This window comes from Electrophorus electricus, chromosome 9, assembly GCF_013358815.1.
Source record: "Electrophorus electricus isolate fEleEle1 chromosome 9, fEleEle1.pri, whole genome shotgun sequence".
NCBI classification, from domain to species: Eukaryota; Metazoa; Chordata; class Actinopteri; order Gymnotiformes; family Gymnotidae; genus Electrophorus; species Electrophorus electricus.
Window position 1 is genome coordinate 16,226,395 of NC_049543.1, and position 11,199 is coordinate 16,237,593.

General features: G+C 41.1%; 4 non-coding genes across 4 annotated transcripts; all 4 read left to right on the forward strand.

Annotated features, from left to right (window-relative positions):
• Window positions 1–1,640: 1,640 nt before the first annotated feature.
• trnaw-cca lies at window positions 1,641–1,712 on the forward strand. Its single transcript has one exon. It is a non-coding gene; the product is annotated as a tRNA-Trp (tRNA).
• Window positions 1,713–3,605: 1,893 nt separating this feature from the next.
• On the forward strand, window positions 3,606–3,677 carry trnaw-cca. Its single transcript has one exon. It is a non-coding gene; the product is annotated as a tRNA-Trp (tRNA).
• A 1,908-nt stretch (window positions 3,678–5,585) lies between these two features.
• On the forward strand, window positions 5,586–5,657 carry trnaw-cca. Its single transcript has one exon. It is a non-coding gene; the product is annotated as a tRNA-Trp (tRNA).
• A 2,577-nt stretch (window positions 5,658–8,234) lies between these two features.
• On the forward strand, window positions 8,235–8,306 carry trnaw-cca. The gene has a single exon. It is a non-coding gene; the product is annotated as a tRNA-Trp (tRNA).
• The last annotated feature ends 2,893 nt before the right edge of the window (window positions 8,307–11,199 follow it).

An 11,199-nucleotide genomic window follows, 5' to 3' on the forward strand; every position in this document is an offset into this window, starting at 1 on the left:
TGTTTTGCATTATGAATTAGAACTTGCATAGAGCACTTTTGGATTCTTTGTCCACTAATGCATCTGCCACTGCATTGTGTCTTTGGGTCATTGACCTTTTATTTTATTGTTTGTTTTTTCCTTAGTTCATGTTGCATTTTGTACTATGTGTTCTTCTGGAAGAATATGCCATCCTACTAAGTGCTGTAAGTAGTTTGGATGAAAAGGTAGGCCTATTTGACCTGACTTGATGTGGAGAAATTGGACTTGGATATCCATGTTGACACCACTGATTTACATTACCTGTCCGTTTCTTACCTTTGGAGAAGTAGACAAATTCCAGTAGCCTGGCCCTCTTCCTTCTGCCTTAGTGGCATGTATACGACAACCTCACTACTACAGCCCAAGTCTGATACCTGTTCTGGTTATGCGTTTATGATTGCAACAAGCAGCTTTAAAATGGAAAAGAAAATTTGATTCTTGAACTTTGATTCAAATGCACGAGGGACCCACTCCATAATGTTGAGAACGAATGGAAGGGAAAGTTATCAGCAAATACATCCTCCACTGACAAACTTAAATTGATTAAAATTTAAGTGGATTCTTGAAATTGGAAAACTCCAGGCAGCTTGCACACAGAGGGATAAGTCTTTTTAAATGTCTCTTTGTGAACTAGTTAGGAATCTTTCTCTGTTGTCAACTCAGGAGCTGTTTAGCAACTCTCTGCACCTACCAAATGCTGTCACTTCTGTCTTTTCTTTCAAAAGTTCTTGGAGAGTCTGTCTTCAATCAGATGTCTGTCTTTCTTAAACAGAATGAATCATCACTGGAATGTAAATCTCGCCAACATCAGCTTCTACATGTCCATGGAGATGCGTCCCCAATTCAAAAGCTTAGGATCTCCCTAGAAGACACTTTGGTCACTCTGACCATGCATGCAAACATGGGCTACAAGCAGATTAGCAAATATCATTCTCTACTCATATTGCTGCCTTGAGTGGTTCATGTAGTTTCCACATCTGCAACATAATGAAAATCCACCCTTTTATGTCCAAAGAAGACATTCAGCTACATGTGTAGATCTCAGCTACATGTGTTATCTGAAGCATGGACTACACCAACTTGCTCCATGTACACCTACTACTCTGTGCCAGCAGAGCCCTGCAACTCATTCAGAGTGCTGTTATTTGCAATCAACCCTGGCATAGTACTTCTCAAAGGTTATTGAGAAAGTCTAGATGGCTTGGTTGTAATGCAAACGTCCAGTAGCATACCAGTCACTGCCAGTATGTGCTCCATTTGCTTACGTAATGGGTGTATGCTAAAGAGGAGATAGCAGCAATACCTTTAGCAGTAGAGCCTTTAAATCGCTTGACGACAGATTCGGCAGTTCCTGAAACAGCAACCTTCAAAGGTGGCTGAGGCTCCGAAGAAAGCAGAGAGCTCAGAGATTCTGCCTGACGTTCGCCTCCCTTTGATTCTTCCTTCCCTCTCCCTAATGCTATTCTTGAATTTTTGAACATTGAGGGAGATGAGGGTAATGAAGGAAAGTAAAATTCTGGAATGGAATGTTACATTGGTCATTCAAATAAGATATCAGAGCTTGGGAAATAAAAGCTCTACCTCCTCTAGGCATAATTTACTAACAGGGGCATTTGCAGGACCTTGTGGCGCAACGGAAGTGCGTCTGACTCCAGATCAGAAGGTTTTGTGTTCAAATCACATCAAGGTCATTTGTTTCTTTCTACTGACTAGGAAAGCTGCATGACAGCATGTAACTTGCCAACTTTGTTGAATATTGTAGCTATACCTCAATTTATTTATGATCAACTTATTTGTCACCATTAATTATGCAGCTGTGAGAAAATGTCAGGGAAACCAAAACATATTAAAACACTTTTCTTTGCATGCATTCACTCCTCAATTGATCTTGGGTTTTATGACTGATTTCTGAAAGCAAAAAGTATCCTAAATATGGCAAACATCAGCTTTGTTTTGTATCATGAATTAGAACTGGCATAGGGCACTTTTGGAGCTATTGTCCACTAATGCATCTTCCACTACACTGTGTCTTTGGGTCATTGGCCTTTTATTTTAGTGCTTGATTTTCCGTTAGTTCCTTTTGCTATTTGCACTATTGGTTATTGTGGATGAATATGCCATCCTACTAAGTGCTGTAAGTATTTTGGATGAAAAGGTAGGCCTACTTAACCTGCCTTGATGTGCAGAAATTGGACTCGGATAGCCATTTTGACACCACTGATTTACATCACGTGTCCATTTGTCATCTTTGGAGAAGTAGAGGAATACCACTACTGTGGCTCTCTTCCTTCTGGTTTAGTGGCAAGTTTATGAGAACCTAACTACTGCAGCCCAGGTTTAATCCTTTGTCTGGTTATGCTGTTATGATTAGAACAAGCAGATATAAAATGGAAAAGAAAATTTGATTCTTGCATTTTGATACAAACAACCGAGGGTCCCACCCCATAATTTTGAGAAAGAATGGAAGGGAAAGTTTTCAGCAAACAAGTCCTCCACTGACAAGCTTAAGTTGAATAAAATCTGAGTAGATTCTTGAAATTGGAAAACTCAGGGCAACTTGCATATGGATGCATTAGTCTTTTTAAATTTCTGTCGGTGAATAAGTTAGGAATCTTTGGCTGTTCATAACTCAGGAGTTGTTTAGCAACTCTCTGCAACTACCACCTGCTGTCACCTCCATCTTTTCTTTCCAAAGTTCTTGAAGAGTCTGTCCTCATTCAGATGTCTGTCTTTTGTAAACAGAATAAATCATCACTGGAATGTAAATCTCACCAACATCAGCTTCTACATGTCCATGGTGCTGCATCACCAATTCAAGACCTTAGAATTTCGCCCGAAGACACTTGGATCACTCTGACAATGCACGCAAACGTGGGTTACCACAAGATTAGCAAATATATTTCTCTACTCATATTGCTGCCTTGAGTGGTTCATGTAGTTTCCACATCTGCAACATAATGAAAATCCACCCTTTTCTGTCCAAAGAAGACACTCAGCTACATGTGTAGATCTCAGCTACATGTGTTATCTGAAGAACGGACTACACCAACTTGCTCCATGTACACCTAGTACTCTGTGCCAGCAGAGCCCTGCAACTCATTCAGAGTGCTGTTATTTGCAATCAACCCTGGCATAGTACTTCTCAAAGGTTATTGAGAAAGTCTAGATGGCTTGGTTGTAATCCAAACGTCCAGTAGCATACCAGTCACTGCCAGTATGTGCTCCATTTGCTTACATCATGGGTGTATGCTAAAGAGGAGATAGCAGCAATACCTAGAGCAGTAGAGCCTTTAAATCGCTTGACGACAGATTCGGCAGTTCCTAAAACAGCAACCTGCATAGGTGGCTGAGGCTCTGAAGAAAGCAGAGAGCTCAGAGATTCTGCCTGACGTTAGCCTCCCTTTGATTCTTCCATCCCTCTCCTTAAAGCTAGTCTTGAATTTGTGAACTTTGTGGGAGATGAGGGTAATAAAGGAAAGTAAAATTCTGGAATGGAATGTTACACTGGTCATTCAGCTGTCCAATCTTGTGAAATACAAACTCTACCTCCACTGGCTACAGTGTACCAGTGATGGTGTTTCCTTGACCTCGTGGCGCAACGGTAGCGTGTCTGACTCCAGATCAGAAGGTTGCGTGTTCAAATCACGTCGAGGTCACAGCTTTCTTTCTATTCACTAGGAAAGCTGCATGACTCGCATGTAATTTGCAGATATTATTGTTTACAATCTAGAATAACAGAGTTTTAGCTAAATTTATTTAAGATAAATTTATTCCTCTCCAATAATTATGCAGCTGTGAGAGAGGAGTCAATGAAACCAATGCATGTTAAAAACCCATGTCTTTGCCCGCATTCACTCCTCAATCGATCTTGGTTTATATGAGCGATCTCTGACATTAAAAAGTATCCTAAATATGGCAAACATCAGCTTTGTTTTGCATTATGAATTAGAACTTGCATAGAGCACTTTTGGATTCTTTGTCCACTAATGCATCTGCCACTGCATTGTGTCTTTGGGTCATTGACCTTTTATTTTATTGTTTGTTTTTTCCTTAGTTCATGTTGCATTTTGTACTATGTGTTCTTCTGGAAGAATATGCCATCCTACTAAGTGCTGTAAGTAGTTTGGATGAAAAGGTAGGCCTATTTGACCTGACTTGATGTGGAGAAATTGGACTTGGATATCCATGTTGACACCACTGATTTACATTACCTGTCCGTTTCTTACCTTTGGAGAAGTAGACAAATTCCAGTAGCCTGGCCCTCTTCCTTCTGCCTTAGTGGCATGTATACGACAACCTCACTCCCTACAGCCCAAGTCTGATACCTGTTCTGGTTATGCGTTTATGATTGCAACAAGCAGCTTTAAAATGGAAAAAAAATTTGATCCCTGCATTTTGCTACAAACAGCCGAGGGACCCACTCCATAATGTTGAGAACGAATGGAAGGGAAAGTTATCAGCAAATACATCCTCCACTGACAAACTTAAATTGATTAAAATTTAAGTGGATTCTTGAAATTGGAAAACTCCAGGCAGCTTGCACACAGAGGGATAAGTCTTTTTAAATGTCTCTTTGTGAACTAGTTAGGAATCTTTCTCTGTTGTCAACTCAGGAGCTGTTTAGCAACTCTCTGCACCTACCAAATGCTGTCACTTCTGTCTTTTCTTTCAAAAGTTCTTGGAGAGTCTGTCTTCAATCAGATGTCTGTCTTTCTTAAACAGAATGAATCATCACTGGAATGTAAATCTCGCCAACATCAGCTTCTACATGTCCATGGAGATGCGTCCCCAATTCAAAAGCTTAGGATCTCCCTAGAAGACACTTTGGTCACTCTGACCATGCATGCAAACATGGGCTACAAGCGGACTACCAAATATCATTCTCTACTCATACTGCTGATTTGAGTGGTATATGCAGTTTCCTCATCAGCAACATAATGAAAATCCACCCTTTTCTGTCCAAAGAAGACACTCAGCTACATGTGTAGATCTCAGCTACATGTGTTATCTGAAGAACGGACTACACCAACTTGCTCCATGTACACCTAGTACTCTGTGCCAGCAGAGCCCTGCAACTCATTCAGAGTGCTGTTATTTGCAATCAACCCTGGCATAGTACTTCTCAAAGGTTATTGAGAAAGTCTAGATGGCTTGGTTGTAATCCAAACGTCCAGTAGCATACCAGTCACTGCCAGTATGTGCTCCATTTGCTTACATCATGGGTGTATGCTAAAGAGGAGATAGCAGCAATACCTAGAGCAGTAGAGCCTTTAAATCGCTTGACGACAGATTCGGCAGTTCCTAAAACAGCAACCTGCATAGGTGGCTGAGGCTCCGAAGAAAGCAGAGAGCTCAGAGATTCTGCCTGACGTTCGCCTCCCTTTGATTCTTCCTTCCCTCTCCCTAATGCTATTCTTGAATTTGTGAACTTTGTGGGAGATGAGGGTAATAAAGGAAAGTAAAATTCTGGAATGGAATGTTACACTGGTCATTCAGCTGTCCAATCTTGTGAAATACAAACTCTACCTCCACTGGCTACAGTGTACCAGTGATGGTGTTTCCTTGACCTCGTGGCGCAACGGTAGCGTGTCTGACTCCAGATCAGAAGGTTGCGTGTTCAAATCACGTCGAGGTCACAGCTTTCTTTCTATTCACTAGGAAAGCTGCATGACTCGCATGTAATTTGCAGATATTATTGTTTACAATCTAGAATAACAGAGTTTTAGCTAAATTTATTTAAGATAAATTTATTCCTCTCCAATAATTATGCAGCTGTGAGAGAGGAGTCAATGAAACCAATGCATGTTAAAAACCCATGTCTTTGCCCGCATTCACTCCTCAATCGATCTTGGTTTATATGAGCGATCTCTGACATTAAAAAGTATCCTAAATATGGCAAACATCAGCTTTGTTTTGTATCATGAATTAGAACTGGCATAGGGCACTTTTGGAGCTATTGTCCACTAATGCATCTTCCACTACACTGTGTCTTTGGGTCATTGGCCTTTTATTTTAGTGCTTGATTTTCCGTTAGTTCCTTTTGCTATTTGCACTATTGGTTATTGTGGATGAATATGCCATCCTACTAAGTGCTGTAAGTATTTTGGATGAAAAGGTAGGCCTACTTAACCTGCCTTGATGTGCAGAAATTGGACTCGGATAGCCATTTTGACACCACTGATTTACATCACGTGTCCATTTGTCATCTTTGGAGAAGTAGAGGAATACCACTACTGTGGCTCTCTTCCTTCTGGTTTAGTGGCAAGTTTATGAGAACCTAACTACTGCAGCCCAGGTTTAATCCTTTGTCTGGTTATGCTGTTATGATTAGAACAAGCAGATATAAAATGGAAAAGAAAATTTGATTCTTGAACTTTGATTCAAATGCACGAGGGACCCACTCCATAATGTTGAGAACGAATGGAAGGGAAAGTTTTCAGCAAACAAGTCCACCACTGAAAAGCTTAAGTTGATTAAAATCTAAGTAGATTCTTGAAATTGGAAAACTCAGGGCAACTTGCATATGGATGCATTAGTCTTTTTAAATTTCTGTCGGTGAATAAGTTAGGAATCTTTGGCTGTTCATAACTCAGGAGTTGTTTAGCAACTCTCTGCAACTACCACCTGCTGTCACCTCCATCTTTTCTTTCCAAAGTTCTTGAAGAGTCTGTCCTCATTCAGATGTCTGTCTTTCGTAAACATAATAAATCATCACTGGAATGTAAATCTCACCAACATCAGCTTCTACATGTCCATGGTGCTGCATCACCAATTCAAGACCTTAGAATTTCACCAGAAGACTCTTGGATCACTCTGACAATGCACGCAAACATGGGCTACCACAAGATTAGCAAATATCATTCTCTACTCATATTGCTGCCTTGAGTGGTTCATGTAGTTTCCACATCTGCAACATAATGAAAATCCACCCTTTTCTGTCCAAAGAAGACACTCATCTACATGTGTAGATCTCAGCTACATGTGTTATCTGAAGAACGGACTACACCAACTTGCTCCATGTACACCTAGTACTCTGTGCCAGCAGAGCCCTGCAACTCATTCAGAGTGCTGTTATTTGCAATCAACCCTGGCATAGTACTTCTCAAAGGTTATTGAGAAAGTCTAGATGGCTTGGTTGTAATCCAAACGTCCAGTAGCATACCAGTCACTGCCAGTATGTGCTCCATTTGCTTACATCATGGGTGTATGCTAAAGAGGAGATAGCAGCAATACCTAGAGCAGTAGAGCCTTTAAATCGCTTGACGACAGATTCGGCAGTTCCTAAAACAGCAACCTGCATAGGTGGCTGAGGCTCTGAAGAAAGCAGAGAGCTCAGAGATTCTGCCTGACGTTCGCCTCCCTTTGATTCTTCCTTCCCTCTCCCTAATGCTATTCTTGAATTTTTGAACATTGAGGGAGATGAGGGTAATAAAGGAAAGTAAAATTCTGGAATGGAATGTTACATTGGTCATTCAAATAAGATATCAGAGTTTGGGAAATAAAAGATCTACCTCCTCTAGGCATAATTTACTAACAGGCTGATTTGCAGGATCTTGTGGTGCAAAGGAAGAGCGTCTGACTCCAGATCAGAAGGTTGTGTGTTCAAATCACATCAAGGTCATTTGTTTCTTTCTACTCACTAGGAAAGCTGCATGACAGCATGTAACTTGCCAACTTTGTTGAATATTGTAGCTATACCTCAATTTATTTATGATCAAATTATTTGTCACCATTAATTATGCAGCTGTGAGAAAATGTCAGGGAAACCAAAACATATTAAAACACTTTGCCTTGCATGCATTCACTCCTCAATTGATCTTGGGTTTTATGACTGATCTCTGAAAGCAAAAAGTATCCTCAATCTGGCAAACATCTGCTTTGTTTTGCATCATGAATTCGAACTTGCATAGAGCACTTTTGGAGCCTTTGTCCACTAATGCATCTGCCACTACATTGTGTCTTTGGGTCATTGACCTTTTATTTCATTGTTTGTTTGTTTTTTCCTTTAGTTCATGTTGCATTTTGTACTATGTGTTCTTCTGGAAGAATATGCCATCCTACTAAGTGCTGTAAGTAGTTTGGATGAAAAGGTAGGCCTATTTGACCTGACTTGATGTGGAGAAATTGGAATTGGATATCCATGTTGACACCACTGATTTACATTACCTGTCCATTTCTTACCTTTGGAGAAGTAGACAAATTCCAGTACCCAGGACCTTCTGGCGCAATGGTAGCGTGTCTGATTCCAGGTCAGAAGGTTGTGTGTTCAAATCACATCAAGGTCATTTGTTTCTTTCTACTCACTAGGAAAGCTGCATGACAGCATGTAACTTGCCAACTTTTTTGAATATTGTAGCTATACCTCAACTTATTTATGATCACCTTATTTGTCACCATTAATTATGCAGCTGTGAGAAAATGTCAGGGAAACCAAAACATATTAAAACACTTTTCTTTGCATGCATTCACTGCTCATTTGATCTTGGGTTTTATGACTGATCTCTGAAAGCAAAAAGTATCCTCAATCTGGCAAACATCAGCTTTGTTTTGCATCATGAATTCGAACTTGCATAGAGCACTTTTGGAGCCTTTGTCCACTAATGCATCTGCCACTACATTGGGTCTTTGGGTCATTGACCTTTTATTTTATTGTTTTTTTTTTTTTTTCCTTTAGTTCATGTTGCATTTTGTACTATGTGTTCTTGTGGAAGAATATGCCATCCTACTATGTGCTGTAAGTAGTTTGGATGAAAAGGTAGGCCTATTTGACCTGACTTGATGTGGAGAAATTGGACTTGGATATCCATGTTGACACCACTGATTTACATTACCTGTCCATTTGTTACCTTTGGAGACGTAGACAAATTCCAGTTCCCTGGTCCTCTTCCTTCTGCCTTAGTGGCATGTGTACGACAACCTCACTACTACAGCCCAAGTTTGATTCCTGTTCTGGTTATGTGTTTCTGATTCTCAGGTGTAGAATTTGTAGTGTTTTTTTATGATGAAAACCTTCACATACTACATGACCTTTGAAGTTTTCAAATTGATGTATGTCTCACACTGCACAATTCTATGTCTGGCAGGCATAATCAGATCTCAACACATTTCACACTAGAGGATTTGGACTCCCTGGCACTGCCAGACATCTAACCTGCTATAATTTCTTTGGGAGGATGCAAGTCGTCCGCGTGCATCCAGAACCAGATATCACAAATATTGTTCAAAGCTTTGCAGAAGCTTCCATCTCTATTTTCAGCATGCATACTCACAAAGGCCACCCAGTTACCAACGTTCCCTCTTGTAGCTTTATTTCAATAACATGGTCTTTTTCATTATTCAAGTTCAAGTTCAAGTACAAGTTCAAGTTTGGTTTATTTGTCACATACATAGTCATACACAGTATAATGCAGTGAAATGGTTGAGAGTGCTCTGTGCAAACTGAGGAAAAAGAAAACAGGGGTGCATAGAGAAATATATATATTCTATATATGTAGAAAATTATATGAACAATGTATCTACAATATATGTATATTATGTTTATATACACAGTGTACAATGTATATGGTTGTGTATATATATGTACACAATGTACAGAATGTACAGTTCCATTTTATAAAATGACATATTTACAGTTTTTATGTTACATGGTGGTAATTATATATATATATATATATATATATATATATATATATATATATATATATATATATATATATATATATACAGTTATGTTACATGGTTGGTGGTGGTGGTCCCCACAGTTTATCAGTTTCCCTGATTCAGGGCCTGAATGTCCTGTGGGAAGAAGCTCCTCTTCAGTCTCTCTGTCTTGGTCTTCAGGGAGCAAAAGCACCTCCCTGACCTCAACAGAGAGAAGAGCCTATTGTTGGGATGGGTGGGGTCCTTCACAATCCTCCTGGCCTTGGTCTGGCACCGCTTGTGGTAGATGGTCTGCAGGTCAGGAAGTTCCCTGTGAGTGATGCACTCTGTTGAACGCACTACCCTTTGGAGTGCTTGTCTATCCTGCTTGGTGCTATTCCTAAACCAGACTGTGATGTTCCCTGTGAGGATGCTCTCGAAAGTGCAGGTGTAGAAGTTCCGCAGTACCTTGGAGGGCAGTCTGAAGTCTCATAGGTGTCTGAGGTGGTAAAGACACTGACAAGCCTTCTTTGCCAGGGAGTTGGTATGGCGGGACCAGGACAGGTCCTGCGAGATGTGAACACAGAGGTACTTGAAACTATTTACTCTCTCCACCATGGTTCCACTGATCCTCACTGGTTGGTAGTTCTGCTCCTGCTTCTTGCTGCAATCCACGATCAGCTCCTTTGTCTTACTGATGTTAAGGAGGAGATTAGTTTCCTGGCACCAGTTTTCCAGGTGTTTAATCTCCTCCAGATAGGCCCTCTCATCATTGACCGGGATCAGGCCCATGAAAATGGTGTCGTCAGCAAACTTGATAATGATGGTGGAGCTGGAAGTGGCTGTGCAGTTGTAGGTGTACAGTGAGTAGAGCAGGGGGCTGAGGACACAACCTTGAGGAGCTCCACTGCTGAGGGTGAGGGTGGATGAGGCACAGTTGCCCACCCGTACTGATTGTGGTCTGTCTGTTAGGAAGTTGGAGATCCACTCGCACAGGGATGTATGCAGTCCTAGATCCTCGAACTTAGTAGTGAGTAGGGAGGGGATGATAGTGTTAAATGCTGAACTGTAGTTGACAAACAGCATTTTAACATAATTTCCCCTCCCTTCATCCAGCTGGGTCAGTGTGGTGTGGAGCAGATGTGCAATTGCATCATCAGTGGAGCAGTTGTGGCGGTATGCAAACTGCAGTGGGTCCATGGAGGCTGGCAGTGAAGATGTGATGAAGTCTCTGACTAGCTTTTCAAAACACTTCATCTCGACCGATGTGAGCGCAACAGGGCAGTAGTCATTGAGTTTGGAGGGTCGAGGTTTCTTCCGGACGGGGACAATGGTGGATCACTTGAAGCTGGACAGGAGAATACCGAGCATCAGGGAGAGATTGAAGATGTTGGTGAATACCGGGGCTAGCTGATATGCGCAGGCTTTGAGGACCCTCCCGCAGATACAGTCTGATCCCACCACCTTCCTGGTATTCACCCTTTTAAACACTCTCCTCATGTCACTCTCCGTGATGATGAGAGGGTGCTGTTCTATGGT